A 16,754-nucleotide genomic window follows, 5' to 3' on the forward strand; every position below is an offset into this window, starting at 1 on the left:
TACTGTGGTCATCTGGTACCACAAGGGGAAAGCCTCTGAAAATGGATCCAATGGAGAGCATGTGGAGGCGGGAGAGAGAGAGAGAAAAAGAGAGAGAGAGAAAGAGAGAGAGAGAGAGAGCTAGCATGTGCCTGTCAATCCTGGACATCGATTGAGCCCCTGGGTCAATCAGTGACTGAAGTTTGTCCTATCACTGATCTTTTCCGTAATCTGTCAATGAATGCCCTTCAGGGGTTGAGTTTTCTATTACTTTGCAAGCCACAGAGCTTTGATAAACACATGACTATTAATCATGCTCAATTCCCCCACTGTTTAAAGAAAAGGAAGCCCAGACAAAAGCACCAAATGCAAATGAGCCACTTTCCCAAAGTGGAGCTATTTGAATTACCAATCACCTACAAATTATACAGCAGGTTGTTGTCTATTTCTAGATCTTCTATAGCTCCTTTTACTATTTTCTTCTTTACCTACTCTTCCATTCATCTAACTGGCTGGTTGACAAAAATACTAAGGACAATAAAAAAGTTTTGCTTTTCACTTGTTAGCTACAACATGACAATCAAGTTGAGACACAGGCTATTTGGGACTGATATACAACAGAAAGCAGAATATCTATTTTCCTTCTCTTTGTTCCCCAATAGAATTTTATCTTCTATTTGAAAAGTCTAAGAAAAAAATGTTAAGTGCAAGCTGAGGCCCAAGAAGAGGAAGATTTTAAAGAAAGCACATGTAGGCCTCCTGGCTTACAAAATTTATCCCAGAATAAATGTTGTCTCTGAACAAACCACTGTTGATAGTCTTTGAGGTATTACAAAACACACACACACACACACACACACACACACACACACACACACATAGCTGAAGACTGGAGTTGGGCAAAAGTGGTTACAATATTCAAAAAGAACAATAAGGTGGATTTTTACTGACATATAATCTTTACTGTGAATGGGCAGGGCCTTAGAAAAAGACAAAAGGATGATTATATCCTAGTAGTTAGTAGAGCTCATAAAGAGGTTGGTTAATAATACAATTTCAATTCCTTCTTTCCTAAGGTTACTTTACAGATCAAGGAAAAGTTGTGTGAAAGTTATCCAGACTTGGTCAGGCACAGTGGCTCATGCCTGTAATCCCAGCACTTTGGGAGGCCGAGGCGGGCGGATCACAAGGTCAGGAGATCAAGACCATCCTGGCTAACACGGTGAAACCCTGTCTCTACTAAAAAATACAAAAAATCAGTCGGGTCTGGTGGCGGGCGCCTGTAGTCCCATCTACTCGGGAGGCTGAGGCAGGAGAATGGTGTGAACCCAGGAGGCAGAGCTTGCAGTGAGCTGAGATCGCGCCACTGCACTGCAGCCTGGGGACAAAGCGAGACTCAAAAAAAAAAAAAAGAAAAGAAAAGTTATCCAGACTCAACAATAAAAAATCAAATCAATTATTAGAAAAACTAAATAAATATAAGAAAATAGCAAAGTAAATTAACAGGTAAGATATGGAGTGCTAAAAATGATTATTAATATTGTACGTCAGCATGAGATTTTTGCAGGCAAGACAGAAATATATGCTAATACAACTAAATATATTAGATAGAAAAGGACCAATCTAGAAAGAGGTGTTTTCTTAACGCATTGTTGGGTTCCTAATACCTGAATGATTCGAAATTTTTGTTAGAAATTTGAAGACCTAGAAGTTGTATTTATCCAATCTATAAGCAACTCAAAGCTAGGTAAAAATCGGCAATACATTACATGACAGAATTGGGATCTGGACAAACGGGAATGAGAGGTTAAATTTAATTGGTATAAAAGTATGGCCTCTTACATTTAATTCTCAAAACATAACTGTACAAATATGGCATATAAGAAATGCAATAGCATATATGCAAAGACAAAAGTTCAGTTTACTCAAAGCTAAAAAATGCATTAATTTGGTGTTAATTAGCATGACTGATGTAAGTGCCTTCCCTCACTCCCAAAGCATGTGTGTTCTCAGGCAGTAGGGACAGGAACCTAATATCTAACAAAGGGAGGTAACAGACCTATTTTACTTTGCCTTGGACATACACACCTATTATGTAACAGGTTCATCTGTAAAATAAAGATACAAAAACAGTACACATCTTATTAAATGTGTAAATACATGTAAAACACTTTGAACTTACCTTGACACACAGTAAATGACAAATACATTTTAGCTATTTTTACTGTTTTTTAAGAATATTTGCAGATACATTCTGCAGAGAATAGCCTTCTCTCACCCCAGATGAGGAAGACCTCAAACCATTTCAGATATGGAAGGTTTAATAAGATTTTTAAAACTAGAGGAAAAGAGAATCAGTATATGATTTGATATACTGAAATAATTTAAATGTTAAGTCAAATTTTGATTTATTAGTTTTGCTACATGTCTCAGTAAAATTTTTAAATCCAAAACTAGTATTTACAAAGGGTCTTAATCCATGACTCGTTCTATATGAACACAAATTATTGATTTAGGGTTTTTAAAAAAATCTTCTAAAGATAAAGACACTTTATTTTCATTCATTTAATGAGAATACAAAGTTTTAAGTTTCAAATTTTTAGTTCTTTGGTGTTTAGAAGTCAATGTGTACCACCTCATAAATTAATATCAACTTTGATATAACTGTACACAATTAGAGTTTATTCCCCGGACCCAAATACACTAACATGATACATTAATCAGAGTAATTACTGATTTTTTGGAGTGATTAAGCAAGTATTACTTTTTATAAAAGTTACTGAATCAAAATCAAAATAAAACACTATTTTAAAAAGACTTTTCTGTTAAATTATGGTTACAAAGCAAAGAATTCTAGAATTTAACAGCAAAAGTGATGTTGGAGATCAAATCCAATAGTTCATTTTATGGCCATTAAAACCAAACACTCATAATTGTCTACTTCCAAAATGGATAAAGATACTTATAAAATAAAGCAAGCATTAAATACTCACAAAATCATTAAAAATGAGAGTAAATAGCTGAAATTTAAATCGCAGGATAAACAGTATGCAAGTTTTAAGGAGGCTACTACTATCAGGGAAATAACTGGCACTGTACTTTAAAACTGGTACTAACACCCTGACCATTAGATGCACCATTTGACTGACAAAGAACTAAAAAATAATTTTTGACTACGGGCTTTCAAAAAAGAACTCAAGAGATCTCCATTTTCATTGTGTGTTTTTTTCTTTGTGTGTGTTTTTTTCTTTAACATAAAATCAATTCCACTTCCTTTGCACACAGACATAGTTACACCAAGAGCGAAAGCTAGCCTACACAGCTGTTTCTCACTGTGGTTGCTATTGGCATTTTATTGACAGTGACAGCTACCTCATGAGTTTAAAAATCCAGCCCTACCCCACCCAGTCCTCCTAGATATCAGCAGTGATTCTCAATCAGTGTGGACAATCTGAAACTTAGCACTGCAAATGTCCTATAGAAGGTTTGGATAGTATACTACATAACTGAGCCTAAATTTATGGCCCATTACACCGAAAAGTTATTTAAAGGCAAAAAACCATGCTTTTTCCATCTTTGAGCTCCATATCTTATCAAGAGAGCCTATGATCTTTTTTTTTTTTTTTTTTTTAACACGAGACTGGAGTTTTATTATTACTCAGTCTTCCAAAAAGACTATGATCTTTCAACCCTCTTATATAGTCACTTTCTGCAGAAAGACAATAACCTTTTACCCGATTCACACCCTAAAAATTTGAAGTCTTTCAACCATGATAATTTACTGTAAACTTAAATATAAGTGCTTGCATGTAATATCTCACTCTCATGGTGAAAAGAGCAGATGGTCTATTATTATACATATCAAACAGACACTATAAGAATGGTAAAGAGTTTATTCTACAAAGTTTTGGTACATTCAAATTATTTCATTAAAATGCTTTAAAGAAATCAAGGAATGACTCAAATTTAAATTTACTCTTAAGTCACATTTTTCACTTTTTAAGGGGCTTAAAGAAAACATACACGCTCACATAAAAGATTAAACCTATACTGCTTGTTTAGAAAAGTAATTTATATTAGATGAGTAAAGAATAACATATAAACAAGAGTAAATTCACCAAACAGGATTTTAGTTTTATAGAGGTGATAAAGCAGAAAATAAGCATTATCTAAAATGCCTGATTTATTTTAGATAAAGGATTCCTAAATACCATCACTGTGTCTGTGTTGACTAAAATTAGTCCTACTCCTCTAAGTAACTTACTTATCTAGTAGACTCTTCCAGAGGCAGAGACTAAGTACAGTACTTTAAAGGCAAGTTACAGCTGCTGTCAGTTACAAACTTGGCATAAACACTTTAGCAAATCTCTCAGGGTGGGAAACAACTAGATTAGAATAAGGAAGGCATTAATTTGTTCTTCTATTATAGCCTTTATCACACAGCTGCAATGATTTGTTTACCTCTCTGTCTTTCCCAAGGAACTGTAACTCATGGGAGAATCTGTGCCATTCCTTTTTAACCCCAGCACTGTCTGGAACATAGTAGGTACTCTTGAACCATAAGCTAAAATAAATTTGAAAAACAGATTTTACAATGGAAGCAACCACAATTTAAACAGCAGAGCTAAACAAAACTTCGTAACACTTTGTTTAAAAGAATATGTTAGGTGTTAGATGAGTTAAGAGAAAGTCACAGCATTCAAGGAGTTTTCAAACCATCTTGGTATGCCAGATATATTATAGCTTTCTTTTAAATCCTTTTAGATATATTATAGCTTTCCTTTAAATCCTTTTAGACAACAGAGTAAGTTAAAGGATATTTCAGATTTTAAAATGAATTACACGCCTGCTACATGGCAATGTTTTTTAACCAGGGTCTTAGATTCTTGAGGGTATGCAAAGAAATAATACTGAATTATAATATTTCATACAGCCTGAAAGAAACAATACATTTATTTGAAAAATAATTTGTTAGGGTTACCCATGCTAAATAAAAATCTGCCAAATCAACATGGTAATAAAGTTGGCAAGTAGGTCTAAATAATAATGAAAACAATCTTACCTAGTAAATACCATTTGGTTAAAAAAACACTTAACTCCACATCTAACTATCAACTGCTCCAAAATTTGCTGTTTCTACACTATCTCCCACTCATAAATCAACCTATTACAGTCTAGCTTCCTCTTTTATGCTGCGTTGAAACTACTCTTCCAGGTGACCACTGACCCCTTGTGTTCTTAAATCTAATGGACACATTTAGCCCTAATCTAACCTACCAGCAACCTTTGCTACTGTTAACCACTCCCTGACTATTGAAATGTTCTTCTGCCTTCATTTCTCTGATGTCTGACTCTTATTCCCACTACACTGTCATCTCTAGCTGCTTGTTTTCACTTTCCATTGTTTGTTCCTTTTTTCGAAGTCAAAGCAGTCTGTAGGGAGGGGTTGGATGGCACAGCAGCCTTTATAATTGCTTTCATCTGTTTTTAGTCAGAGGAAACGAGATTCGTTTATTGATAATAATAAAAATTTATTTGTGTGTGCATTTACAGGGCCTATTTATTTTGTTTCTCTCATATTTCTGAATTCCACAATTCAATTAAAATGATGAAACCACACTGTAACAGTCTGGCTCAGTGAAAGTGTAAAAAAAAAAAAAAAAAACCACCCAGGTTTTCTTATCCTAAAGGCCCAAGCACAGCTCCTGTTTCCCACAGCCTTTAGTCTATAAAGAAATATGCCAGCCCAAAGCAGAATAGGTGACTCGCCTCCCTCCCTGGGGCTGTTAGATAACTATTTTGGCTTTTGATTGCTGTCATTTTCAGTACAGATTATTCATTCATGCCAACGAAGTACTTAAGCACAGTATATCATAAAATTTTAATGTGAATGATCTCAAACACAGGTATCTTGACTACAGAAATTTTTGGTCTATGGTCAAGTCAGTTGGTATCATCTTATCCCAAACATTTATGATACCTGTCTCTCTGGAGGTTGGTCTAATTTTGCAAGGTTATACTTACAAAACCAAAAACAATCTCTCTGAATTTACCAAAACCAGAACAAACTTAAAAGTTAACACACTAGCGATTAGTGGTTCTTAAACTTCAGCATGCATCAGAATCACCTCAATCACCTGTGAAAACACAGATTACTGAGCCTCACTCAGTTGATCAAACACTTCATGAGACCGTCTAACAACTTCTCAGATAACAGTGATGCTAATCCTACTGGTCTGGAGAGCCACTACTGACAAAGTGTAGCCTCAACCTTGACTAGGGAACAAACTGCTGGATTGTCACCTTGATCCAAAAGTTTCCTCAAACAAATATAAGCAAATTACTCATGGTTCTTTATTATGCTATTCTTTTTTTTTTTTTTTTTGAGACAGAGTCTCGCTCTGTCGCCAGGCTGGAGTGCAGTGCACTCAGCTCACTGCAACCTCCGCCTCCTTGGTTCAAGCGATTCTCGTGCCTCAGCTGGGATTACAGGCATGCACCACCATATCCAGCTAATTTTTGTATTTTTAGTAGAGATGGGGTTTCACCATGTTGGTCAGGATAGTCTCGATCTCCTGACTTCGTGATCCGCCCGCCTCGGCCTCCCAAAGTGCTGGGAGTACAGGCGTGAGCCACCACACCAGGCCTATTATGCTATTCTTGATGCGCATGGATAACTGAAAGCAGACTACTTCCTAAAAATATTACTTGTTTTTTTTGTGTTTTGATTTTTAGTACCAAGTATACTAATATTTTTCCATTTAAGCCTTATAATACACAAATATACATAAACACTGCAAATAATTTCTTTTATTCAAAAAATGTGGAGACTCATATTGATACATTCTGAACATATGTTAAATTACTTTAAACACCTAAAAAATATTAAATTTTTAAAAGTTTAACAGAGAACTTTAGGTACCTACTTTCTTTTGCTCTCCCACAAAATAAACTACTTTGTTTTCTCCTATTCTATTGTTCTATTTAGGCATTTTAGAAACCTTTCATCTTAAAAAAAAAAAAAAAAAAAAAAAGAAACCTTTCATCTTCACAGTAAGTTTCCTAGTAAAATAAGCTTTTGAAAAGCTCAAAAAATAAAGTTAATTTTATATAATCCTGTGCAGTTTACCAAATATAAGAACATACTATATCTCCAGTTAAATATGAGAACCAAATGTTCTATCATTTTCCAGTCTCACTGGTGTTGAAATTTTCAGCTATAGTCAGAGAAGAGATTTCTAAATTAAAACCGTGTTTTTCCTTCTGTTCAGGAGCTAGAAGGCAACATGAACACTTGAATGTCACACCAGCTGCTCTGTCGGCCTACTCAGTTCTTAAGAGCTTCTATCCTGTCAATTCACAAGAACCTACACTTACATGCTTAAGGAAACAGGATGCTCATTATGTCACTGAAAGAGCTCACAAAAATAAAGCTGGCAATATTGAGGGAGGCATAACTCTTATCTGTAAATTTAACATGAGCTTTCTGTTTTCTTAATTAAAAACTCTAGATTTCAATAAGATTTATTCCAGTTCTTCACCAACTGAATAGAGAACTAAGGAAAGAAGGCACTTTCCCATTTCTTTATCTCTTTTTATTTATATAGTTTCATAGTTGATGATCTTTTGCAATTTCCAGCTGTGATTATTAAAGAACAGTTCAGTAAATCAATACTCACTTTTGCAAAACATTTAAATAATCTGGTTGGAAAATAAGGTAAATTCTATTTTAAGAGGATATCAGACAAGAATTTATTTATGGTTAACTCACCAAAGTGCAAAGAATATGGGCAACAGGGATGTGTTGAACTGTAGCCCACTCCATCACAACATGTTGATGATCCTTCAAACTCTCTGATTTCACACACTCCTGACCTTCATTCTAAGACTTTGATCTGTATTCTCTACCTGCTATTCAAGCGGACGGCCACAAGTTAAACTTATCATCCCTTGGAATTGTTCTATTTTCAAAATTTCCTCTCCAGTGAACAACTTATCTCACTTTATTTCTCTTCACTTCTACTGAATCTTGTGTATACATTCTGACCTTCAAGCTCAAAGGTAGTCAAGATCCTTTCTGATCAACACTTGCCTCCCTAAAAATGCCTACTTCTCAATGGTCAATGACTCCAGTTTTGCTCTTATGTCTCACTTGCTCTTTATCCTCCTACCACCCATCTGGTTCATTAGCTACCCCTGAATAGACATACCATCTGGCTGAGTAATGTTGGTAAAAGTTTAAAAACTGAGTTCTTAGTTCCATCAGAATTTTTTCTCAGTCATATATGATCCACGGACACATCTCTATAACTTCCTGTCATGTTCCTCTTTCAATTCCAAGACTTTCTTAAATTACTCCAGCTCTTTCCAGGGTCCTCAAGTCTGCTCCAAGACCTTGCTTCCTTGATTGCCACTGCAAGCTACCACCACTTCCATCCCCTTTCTCTTGGTTTCCTCAGACTAGCCAATATTCAGATACATTCTACAACATAAAAGACCATTTTTCTCTACCCACCTCCCCTCCACAAAAAACAAACAAACAAAAAAAACAAAAAACATGTCTCCCCTGGATTTTGATAACCCATCAGGCTATTCTTTTTTTTCCTCCTCCTTTTATCCCACTTCTTAAAAAGATCTATTCACAATGCTTCTTCCTAATGGCCCACTCTCACCTTGACCCTGACAAACTGAATCCATTCTTCTGTCCACACACTACTAAGATGGCTCTCTATGAAGAGCCATCTTCTATTAATGCTTCTATTAGCCATCATCTATTAATGATCTCAGGGTTTTTATCAGTCCTCATCCTCCTCTTAATTCTGTGTCACTTGACAGTACTGTTCCCTCCTGTCCATTGTATCATTTACTTATTCTCACAGGTCTCTAACCCATCCTCCTCTGCTCACATTCACCCCCTTTTAAAATCTTTACCACATCTTAAATGAGGGTATTACCCAGGGATCTATCCACAGGCCTCTTGGCAACTCATACCATATTATGGCCTACATCTACCACCTTAATCAAGTGCCAGGCCATGTTCTGTTAACAGACATTTCTATTTGAGTATCTTGCTGTACTTCAAATGCAATCACCAATATTAAACTTATCACTGTCCCCCAACACCTGTTGTTGTTCTCCAAAGTTCTTACCAGTCCCAAAGGTATCTGAGTAAACTCTATGTCCAAGGCTCTGTCTTCAAGGAGTTTACAGTCTAAATGAGGGAGAAAGACAAGCATACTAGAAAGTAAAATTAAGTGTTGTACACTGCTAAAAGAAATCATAGATGATACAAACAAATGGAAAAACATTCCATGCTCATGGATTAGAAGAATCAGTATCGTTAAAATGGCCATACTGCTGAAAGCAAACTACAGATTCAGTGCTATTTCTATCAAACTACCAAGGCCATTTTTCACAGAATTAGAAAAAATCATTCTAAAATTCATATGGAACCAAAAAAAGAACCTGAATAGCCAAAACAAGCAAACAATTAAGTGCTGCAGAGAACATCACAAAAGATACAATGAACACAAAGTGTTAGCCAGGTACGTGACTTCAAGAAGAGCTTCACTGTCTAGGATACATCTAAATTGAGGCAGAGTAGTGCACAGCTGGGGAAGGGGCTAAAAACTGCAGTGTGAATGATAGTTTAATATAGCTGAACACAGGAAAACAAGAAGGCAACACAGAAAAAAGCTGCTACCATGATAAAAACACATTACCTATTTGTACCTCCAGAGGTTTTCTTAAAACTTCATCTTCTCAAATACAACTTAAGCTTCCTGAGGGCAGAGCAGTAGCCACAACTCATGTTCTTTTATAGCCCCTACAGAGGCTAACAGATTGCTTCATTGTTTATCAGAATTAAATTTACATTGCAAAAGATTAATGCTATTAAAATCCTCAAGCTCTCCTAACAGAAAACTAAAATAAGATAACCAGCACACACATAAAAAAGAAATGTAACCAAAACTCTGGGTTATTTTTGGACTGAGGGAGAAAAAACATACAGTTTTCAAAAGCTCCTGACTTCCTAATTCTTTCTCGTAACTTTTTAATATAGGCAATTGAAATTATTTTATAAGCCTAAAGAGAGATTTGCACCATCTTTTGAGAAGATGTTTCCATTCTTACCAACTGCAAAAGGTAAAATGAATGAACCAGGGAGATAATAAGGAGGGATTACTTTCAAGATGGTGATGGAAGCTGCACAGCATCTAGCCTATAAACATTTCCCCTCTCACGAGGTTTTCAACAGATCATACATGTAGTAGATCAACAGAGGAGGTACTGATACTGACAGCTTCAGTATGGGTGTCATGTCCCAAATCAGCATCCCTTCTCTCATCCATTTGTTCCAATATAGTTCTTAGATTTCCCATCTCCTTTTTTCTCTCTTTGGACAAGTTCCAAGTAATAGTCTCCTACTGTCATACTAAAGAGTTTTCCCTAATGAAAGCTAGTCGATTCCCTTTGCCTTTCTATTAACTTCTTCAAGGAACAATTAAAATGCTCCTTCTACTCTAACTCCATGGCATGGAATTAAAATATGTATCTATGCTTCTACCATCTTTTTGAGCTTCTATAACACACTCAGTATGTACTGCATTTTCTTGTGTACATAGCTTTCCTCCTGATTAAACCGTAAGCTGAGGGCAGGATGGTCTTGTTCATTTCTGTATCTCCCAGTGACCACTCCAACAACAGTACCTTGCCCACAGAAACTGCTCAACACAGGGTAACTTAACTGAACTGGAGAACGTGGCAATGATATTGAAGACAAACAGATGTCCTTTAGCAAGGCCCATCTCAGGTGCCAGCAAAAAAGACTGTCAATCCCAAAGAAGCAAAGATTTTTTTCAGCACTCAAGAGGATGCCTGACCTGACACTAAATCATAACTAGGATGATGACAGGTCCACAGCTTCTTAGATTTCCTCCCAGCACTTTCTCATACTAGCTGAGTGACCCTGAACAATTTACGTAGTGCTTCAGCTTCCTCGTTTGTAGAATATGGATATCACCCCCATCTCATAATTTTTGAGGAGATTAAATGAATTACCATATGAAGTATCTTAGAATCATCCCAATGTCTTAGAGCTAGGGCCTGGCACTTAATAATAAACAGTCATGAACTGTATAGTGTATATTATTAAGTATAATAACTATGGTAATAATCAATAGTAATATTTTTAATTTGTTTCTAATAAACTCTCCTATTTTGCATACATTACATAATGCTTAAGTTAGCTTGGTGATATAGAAGGCACACTATATATTTATTAAATAAACAAAAATAATCAGTTTAGTATATGAATGTGATGTCCTTATATATGACATCAAATAGTATTTAAGAATTAAAAAGCAAGGGGGATGTATTACGTATCTACAATTTTATAACTGCTGATCTCCAAACCAGAATGGTCGACTTTAAGAAGAAAAGGAGAGTGACACACCAGTGGGAGAAAAAAGTTTTCTTCTCACAATTAAAATCAGATGATTAACTGTTTAAGATTCTTAGAGATTTAAAAATAATGACTAGGAAACTAAATACCAAATTGGAAAACTCTTTGTGACACAATATTCGGGGGAAAGCACAGAAATGTATCTACCCAAAGATAGATATAATCATGTAGAACTGACATAATGTAAATGGACAAGAATCAGAAACAGGAGGGGAAAAGGAGCTAATCTGTCAGAGGAGCAATCCAACAGATTCTTTTCTAAATAATAATAAAAATAATAAATACATTTAACAATAAATAAAAAATAAATACAGATTATTTCCTAAATGCAATGGATGTTATGTGCACAAAATAAAACCGAAGTTTTTTTTTTTTTTCAATTGTTACGCATTCTTACTTTTTGTAATTGTTGTTGTTTTGGTTTGTTGTTTTCAACTTTTATTTTAGATTCAGTGAGTACATGTGCAGGGTTATTACCTGGGTATACTGCCAGATGCTGAGGTTTGGAGTATGAAAGATCCCGTCGTGCAAGTATTGAACAGAGTATCCAACAGGCATTCTGACTTTGATCTATCAGCATTACACTGAAATTCTACTATAACAGAAGAAATCTGCCAATCCTGGTACTAATCCACAATATCCTTACCAAAGCTGTGAAGGTTTTAAAATTAATGCTTATGTCCTAGGACATCATAAACAGAATGTATACTGAGCAGCAAACTTTGGCTTAACAATCAAAAAAATTAATAATAAATGCAAAACGTAAACTATCAGTTAAGGAAGTACAAGTAATCATTCGCCTGGTTAATGCTGGTCTGAGCTAAATGTAAAGAGAAAAGGAAAAATGATACACTACACAAAAGACACATGCCCACATACAACAGAAGAACCTTCTTGGAACCTGATCACAGGGAAAGAAGTATAACAGTTCAGGCCTTATACATTTGAAAAAAAAAGGGGTGGGGGGGCTCAGACCTCATCAACTGACTTGGAATAGGAACTGCTAGGATCATCTGAAAGGAATTAAAATTTAAAATCATTATACATTATATCAGGTTAAACCATATGACACTGCCATTTTTGTGGATGAAAACCAGTAGAATATCAGCAATTTCACAGAGCTCAACCTAATAAAATGGATTGAGCAGAACATTCAAAATGGGCAACCTAAAAAGAGCAAAATGGAGCCCAGGACTCAAGATCTGACATTAGGTAGACTGAGTCAGTTTAACTCAATGGGAGAAAAAAAACATTTAACAGTCAGAAATGGGTTGGTCAAACATGAAAGCACAGGCAAAGGATAATCATTAGAAGAGGAAAAGAAAATCTGGCCTTTCTCATTCAAGCAGTATTTAGAAGGAAGAGTTCTCTAGGTTCACAATGAGGTTACAGTAGTATTTGTATCCTAACTGAGGGATTAAAATGTTGACTACTTACCAGAGTTAAGAGGAGGACACCTGTGCCAGACATTGTGTTTAGCAATTTACAGTATACTCTACATGGATCCTTTCACCTAATCTTCCCAATGCCCTAGGCAATGTAGTATTTAATATTATTACCCCCAATTGCCGGATGAGGTAACTAACCGGTCTTTGAGAAGTTAAGAAAAGCCTGAGTCCATCACACATTCCAAACATACCGCTTGTTCTGCCTACATACTCACTAAGCAACCTCCTAATTATAACGTGGTTTCCCATGTGGTAAATCTACAGGGAAGAGAATGTGCTAGCCAAGACCTGAGAGTCTGTTTCCCAAGGCAGTTTTTTTAAAACTGTAAATTAATAGACATTCTGATTTTTATATCAAGCTCATGAACTCTGTAAATATGAACCTGAGACAAAAATTAGGTAACTGTAGAAATACTAGGCTTCAGGGTCTATAAGTTTCAGACTCTTTACTATGGTAAACTACTAAGAAATGCAATTCCTATCCTGAGAGGTCCCTTTAGAGACAGCAAGTCTCCTTTACCCCAAGAGAGGAGATACCTCAGCATCATCATTAGCAATCTCTTCCTTTTTGAAATCTCTAGAGTAGAAAGAAGCAACAACGAAACGACAAAATTCTAATTCTGACTCTGCTGTGCTAGCACTTAATCCTAAGAAAATTGCTCTATCTCCCTTGGTTTCATTTTTCTCATGTATAAAATAGAGAAACTGGCTGGTGCGGTGGCTCACGCCTGTAATCCCAGCACTTTGGGAGGCTGAGGCAGGCAGATCACCTGACACCAGGAGTTCAAGAGCAGCCTGGTCAACATGGTGAAACCCCGTCTCTATTAAAATACCCAAATTAGCTGGGCATAGTGGCAGGTTCCTGTAATCCCAGCTATACAAGAGACTGAGGTAAAAGGATTGCTTGAATCTGGGAGGGAGAGGCTGCAGTGAGCCGAGATCACGCTACTGCACTCCAGCACGGGTGACAGAAAGAGACTCCCTCTCAAAAAATAAAAAGCAAAAAATAATTTAAAAAAGGAAGATAAAGAAACACATTTCAAAGTACTACCTCTTTAACACATTACAAAACACATTACAAAGTACAAAGGTAGCAAACACATTTCAAAGTACTACCTCTGGCTTGCTGCCAAATCTAAATGAAAAACCACCCAATTTTGAATGCTTACTATATAGAGAGCACTATGCTGCCAGTTTTACATAAAGTGAATGATTAATGATGATGGTAACAATACCTAACATTTCAATAGCGTTTTTGGTTTATTGTGCTCCTATGAGACTGGTATTAATCAGCTTTCCATTTTACAACAGAGGAAACTGAAGTGAGGCGGGTTAAGAAATTTGTCCAAGTTCACACAACTATTAAGGGGCAGAGCTGGGATTCACACCCAGTCAGTGTGGTTTGCTCCTCAGCACTGTGCCTTTGCATGTATGTTATGGAGGCACGGAACCACACCTCTCTGAGACAATCATCTATTTGGAAAAGCAATGCATAGAATTAAAAACAAAAAACAGACTACCAAGTAAATGTAAAATATTGTTCCCATTACTGAAAACATTAGCCTTTACATAAAGTGTACTTGCTTGAATCAGATATTTAAACACTTAAAATTGTCACATGCTAAGATTAGCCAAAATTGAAAAGCTCTCACAGGTACTCCAGAAACTCGAGATATTATGTATTAACAAGCTGTCACCAAAATTCTTGGGAATTTTAATCCTGAAGTGTCCTGTGTTTTAGGGATCAACAATTTTCATTATCATTAATATTTAATAAAGCCCATTATGTGAAAGGCATCACATTACACTAAGGAAACACAAAGAGACTGAAAAAGGGAAAAGATTCCGTCTAGCTTAGAATCCAAGAATTGTTCATTAAAAATGAACTAGAAAACCTCAATTTGTTCTAGCAATAAGCTTATACTTTTGACACGTAATGTGTAAATTTAACAGTATAGACAGAATCACGTTATATAAATGTCAACTTACGTCTTTCAGAATCAAAATATTCAAGACAAGTTAATTAATCTATTCTGATGGATGACGACCTGTATTCTGAAAGCAGAATTACTGTAGTTCCTCAATCTTTAAAAATTATTTTGCATTTTGAGAATATGTCTTATTGCTATATTAGCAATGAGCCTAAGTATGTGGTCGAACACAAGTTAGGCACTTATATATTTGTTAAATGAATAAATGGCACTGCTAGAAAAACACAGAAATATAAAATCTGCACCCTCTCCATACATATTGCTGTCATATAACTTACAATTGAAGCAATGAAGTGCTTTTACTACATTCCAAAAAAAAGTGACCACCACAACTCAAGTTCAGGACCACCAAAATATTTCACATGACTGACAAAACAGGTAAGAGAGGAGTCTTTTCTGGATTGCCCCAGACACATTTGTAATTCCAGTGATAGGTGTTCTGTTAACTTTCTGGGGAAAGATACTACTTTTACTGTAAAGTTTCCTGACAAGCCAGGAGTTATTTTTAGTATTATTATTTCAAAAACAAATAATAAAACATTCCCAGAAAATAACATTACTTAAAGAATATTTAACAAATCGATTTAGACTGGAAGAATTTCTTTTTTAAACAACTTCAGAAATTTGTCATCAAATGTTTCCTCATTGGGGGAGGGGGTTAATTATGTCTGATATGTAAAACACAAAATCCAAGCTAGGAGTTTGGGTGAGGTGGAGGTTAGGGAACGAAGTGCAGTGATGGAGAACCTACCAATCTTATAGAACCTCCCAATCTCCTCTCTCCCATTGTAGGTGCTCCTAAGAGGCTCTGGGGAGTACAGATTACAAGGTTAAAACCGAAGGTGTTCAATTTACCCTCAACAATAAATAGTTTCTGAATTTACCTTGGATGTACAGAATCATGTAAGGTATTGCAAAAGAAATTACAGACAAGGTTTACACAATTGATGGTTCCTAGAATTACTGGTGATGTATTTTGTCAGACTTTGTGCAGCATCAGATACAACTGCATATGCCTTAGAACACTCATCTTAAAGTCGTAATTGTCTAGAAAAATAAACATTTTCTCCCTCTCTCTCTACATATACATATAATATGTATATTAGGTAGAGACAGGGTCTCACTACGTTGCCCAGGCTGATCTCCACCTCCTGGTAGCTGGGATTCCCAAAAAGCTGGGATTACAGGCATAAGCTACCACACCCACCTATATTACAATTTTTAAATGAGAAGAATATTTCTACTATTGATGTTTATGTAGGTAATATCTGTTTTAACAGGATAATAAAGTAGTATGCAAAGTTTGGGGAATGTAGTCTTCCCTAAGTGAAGACACTTTTACTTAACTGAGTATAAGAATTGCAAATAGATACAGCTTATCCATTTTATAGCTGTGCCACACATATAAAACAAAACGTTCTGGCTCCACAGTCTTACAAGATAATTATCCTTCTAAATTCTCATTGTTAAAAGAATAATTCCCAAACTTATAAAGCAGACTTTTTAGTTATTATTATAGAACACAAACAAAAAAAGTGAGCCTTTTCTACACGGTGGCAAATCACATTCTTTCCTCAGAAGAAAACTCTGTAGAAACTAGTATGCATTATGGACCAAAAAATTCAGAAGTCACTCTCTCTCAAAAATAAAAACCACCACCACCACCATCACCAAACAAAGAAACAAAAACAATCACAGTGCTATTCTGAAAAGCATTTCGCAATTTTAAAGATTAACAACTACTTTGTATATGTGCAGGGATACACAAGGATCAGCAGACAGAAACTTCTTTTGTCACTGCCAAATGATACTGAATACAGACCCTGTAGGATATTAAACACCTTGTATTTTACATGGATCTAGGGTCCAGCT

At 35.7% G+C, this 16,754-nt stretch overlaps 1 protein-coding gene across 5 annotated transcripts in view; it reads right to left on the reverse strand.

Annotated features, from left to right (window-relative positions):
- Window positions 1–16,754, reverse strand: part of ATP2B1 (ATPase plasma membrane Ca2+ transporting 1) — a 119,601-nt gene that overhangs the window by 70,787 nt on the left and 32,060 nt on the right. Inside the window, exon 1 of one of the 5 annotated variants that reach the window (XM_054527484.2) lies at window positions 4,441–4,461. The exons of the other annotated variants lie outside the window; for them this stretch is intronic. The gene's annotated coding sequence lies outside the window, so the exon portion shown is untranslated. Of the gene's footprint in view, window positions 1–4,440; window positions 4,462–16,754 lie in introns of those variants that run through there. 5 annotated transcript variants of the gene reach the window in all.

The sequence above is a fragment of the Pongo abelii genome, chromosome 10, assembly GCF_028885655.2.
Source record: "Pongo abelii isolate AG06213 chromosome 10, NHGRI_mPonAbe1-v2.0_pri, whole genome shotgun sequence".
Lineage (NCBI taxonomy): Eukaryota > Metazoa > Chordata > Mammalia > Primates > Hominidae > Pongo > Pongo abelii.